The sequence below is a fragment of the Anser brachyrhynchus genome (genome assembly GCF_964034855.1).
Source record: "Anser brachyrhynchus genome assembly, chromosome: 3".
Lineage (NCBI taxonomy): Eukaryota > Metazoa > Chordata > Aves > Anseriformes > Anatidae > Anser > Anser brachyrhynchus.
The window spans coordinates 50,797,578-50,801,400 of NC_137696.1; positions in this window are offsets into that span (position 1 = coordinate 50,797,578).

Sequence of the window (3,823 nt, forward strand, 5' to 3'; positions counted from 1 at the left end):
CAGCACTCACTTCCAAATTAAAACAAATACACGTATTGTCCAAAGTTACAAGAAATGTCTGTTTAAGCCAGCAGTCCATACTGTGGAATCTGGCAGTAGGTCTATTCTTTCTGGTATATATTTGACAGACATAAATCATTCCCCCCCAAAATGATTCCAAATGTACCAGCATTCAAAATATGAATGTGACTTAGGTATTGGCCTTATGTTTTGTTGTCCTGATAAAACCCTCTTGACAAAATACTAGATAGAGTTCGCGTAGCAAAGGAAAAAAAATCACTAGACTTAGAAGACAATTTATCAGTGGAAGAACATTTGTGGTTTGTAACATTCACTTCAGTATTTCAGCAACACTGGCTTCCAGCTCAAAAACATGTAGAATATTTCAATCCTGCCTACAGATAGTCCTTTTGAGCTCTGCAAAATACTAGAATATTACTTTGCTAAATATTCATCACGTAGAGGGCAGCAAAGCATTCTATTTGTCCAGCTTCCTATCCAGCACACAATGTACTGTCTCAGACAGTCTCACATGCCATTATGAAGAAAATGATGCCGTCATATCTATATAATTCCCAAGTCTACCTTTATGGAAATCATAGGACTGCATTGCAAGAGACACACAAAAATTAATCCTACTGTTTGTGCGGCAGTGTAAATGTGACTAAGACATTACCACAGAAGGAAGAGAAAGCATTTTTTTCATGGAAACCTAATATAGGCTTAAAAAGATTCTATAAAATTAACACTGCATTATTCAAAAAAAAAAAAAAAGTTGTGGTGGCATTACTACAGTTTTTAACACAATTTAACTCAAATTTAGGCTTTCGAAAATATGCATGGACCAATTCCATTATCTTAAAATTAGGACATGGTAATATACATACATTCCAAAATGCATGTATCTGATCAGAGTATTGCAAATGATTGTCTTATTAATGAACCATTAAGAGTAAAGTCTAGCAAGATTCGTTTGTTCTATTTGTGCAATGGGAATAATCAAGGTGTTGTGTTAAGGAAACAAAATATGAAAGTCCCTACCACAGAATCACAGAATGGTTGTGGTTAGAAGGGACCTCTGGAGGTCATCTGGTCCAATCCCTCTGCTCAGGAAGGGACACGTAGAGCAGGTTGCTCTGGACCTGTTCCAGGGCTCAGTCACCCGCACAGAATAAAGTGCTTCCTGATGTTCAGATGATACCTCCTGTGTTCCAGTTTGTGCCCTTTGCCTCTTGTCCTGGCACTGGGCACCACTGAAAATAGCTTGACTGTTCTCTTTGCACCCTCCCTACAGGTATTTATGTACATGTATAAGATCCCTCCTGATCCTCCTTTTCTCTAGGCCGAACAGTCTCTGCTCTCAGCCTCTCCTTATAGGAGAGGTGCTCCAGTCATCTTCTTGGTGACCTTTTAGAATTCTGGAATATCCTGAGTTGGAAGGGACCCATAAGGATTGTGAAGTCCAACTCCTGGCTCCACACAGGACCACACAAAAGACAAACCACATTTCTGAGAATGTTGTCTAAGCGCTTCTTGAACCCCAGCAGGCTCAGTGCCATGACCACTGCCCTGCAGAGCCTGTTTCAGTGCCCAACCACCTTCTTGGCGAAGAACCTTTTCCTGATATCCAGTCTGAACCTCTCCTGATGCAGCTTCATGCTATTCCCTCAGGTCCTATTGCTGGTCACCAGGGAGAAGAGTGCACTCTCATCAAGTTTGCTGATGAGGCAAAGATGTGTGGTGCACACTGTAGACACACTGTAGGGAAGGAAAGACATCCAGAGGGATCTTGAAAGGCTCAAGAGTTGTGCCCTTGTGAACCTCATGCAGTTCAAAAAGGCCAAGTGAAAGGTTCTGAATGAGGGTTGGGGCAATCCCATACATGAATACAGGCTGGGCAACGAGTGGATTGAGAGATTGCAGAGAAGGACTTGGGGGTACTGGTGGATGAGTAGCTCAACATAAGCTGGCAATGTGTGCTTGCAGCCCAGAAAGCCAGTCGTAACCTGGGCTGCATCAAAAGAAGCACAGCTAACAGGCTGAAGGAGGTGATTTTCCTCCTCTACTCTGCTTTCATGAGACCCCACCTGGAGTACTCTGTTCAGTTCTGGGTCCCCCAGCATAAGAAGGACATGGACTTGTTGGAGCAGGTCCAGAGGAGAGCTACAAGGATGATCAGAGGGCTGGAGCACCTTTCCTATGAAGACAGGCTGAGAGAGTTAGGGTTGTTCATCCTGGAGAAGAGAAGGCTTCAGGGAGAGGAGTAAGGCCTTCTAGTACTTAAAGGGGGCCTATAGGAAAGACGAGGAGGGACCCTTTTTCAGAGTGTGTAGTGACAGGACAAGGGGTAACAGTTTTAAACTAAAAGAAGGTAGATTTAGATTAGATATTAGGAAGAAATTCTTCATCATGAGGGTGGTGAGGCACTAGAACAGGTGCCCAGAGAGAAGCTGTGGGTGCCCCATCCCTGGAAGTGTTCAAGAGCAGGCTGGATGGGGCTTTGAGCAACTTGGTCGGGTGGGAGGTGTCCCTGCCCATGGCAGGGGGTTGGAACTGGATGGTCTTTAAGGTTCCTTCCAACCCAGGCCATTCTATGATTCTGTGATTCTATGTTAAACAGGAGTGAACCCAGTATTGACCTCTGGGGTACACTGCTATTTTGTGGTCTCTGTGTCTGCATCCCTCCTAGATTACCTCTTCTTGCTTCCACCAATTGTATGCTTCCTTTTTGTGTCAGGAGCTCATGTTCATCCATACAAGCCTGCTGACATTTTTGCCTGGCTTCCGATTTATTGGGATGCAGAGTTTTTGAGCTTGGATGAGGTGATCTTTGAGTATTAACTAGCTTTCTTGGACCTCTCCTACCTCCAAGAGCTTATCCTACAGGATTCTTCCAAGCAGATCTTTGTAGAGTCCAGGGTTATGAGCGAGGTTTTAAAACTCCTCTCTGCCCTTAGGATCCTGAACTCCACTGTCTCATAATAGACTATCTTGACTCTTAAATCCCAATCTGAATGAAAACTGCTGGAAGATAGAAAAAATGTATCGTTTTGAAGAGTTTTATATAAGATCTTTAAAGAAGATGAATCATGCCAAACTCTTTTTGTTGTTGCTGTTGTTGCTGTTGTTTTCCAAACAAAACATTTCAGCATTCATTACAAGTATAAGATACAATTAAGTTTGTTTGGAATTTTTTGAGGAAAATGATATTTTCATGAAAAATTTAGATGAAATTTTTCAAATGTTTTGTCGTAACCTCCACCAATTTGTAGTCATATATTCATGACATAAAAAGGTTGAAAACACTGAAAATAGAACCTGGCTTTCTTTTTCATTAAAGGTATCAGCATTTGCATCTGATACAACAATTTATTTAAGATTTTTGATTTATTAACAATTTTCTTGTTTCCAGTACACAGACAAATATTAAATGGAAATTCTTAGGGTGATATCTACCCAAAGTCGCTCTCCCTTGTCTACCTTTCTCATATTTGCCAAAACACTTATTTTAATAATAGCCTCCATTAACATACACTATTTTGTAATGATACCGTGTCATAAAAGCGTTGCTTCATTGTTCTAATAACTTACATACCTACATAATTTCAGATCAGCTTTGAACCTCTCTTTAAAACCACCTTAAAGGGGAAACTTGTCTTTGGGCTTAGTTTACCCCAAATGCAAAGTGTTAGTTTGCAGCCTCAGAGTGTAAATCCCTCTTGTGCCTCAGAACAGGATCAGCATTGGTGCACAAAACCTCGCAAGCTGTACTGTACATGCAGCACAGCTCACTCATTTCATCCATCCTCTGCAAATATAAAGT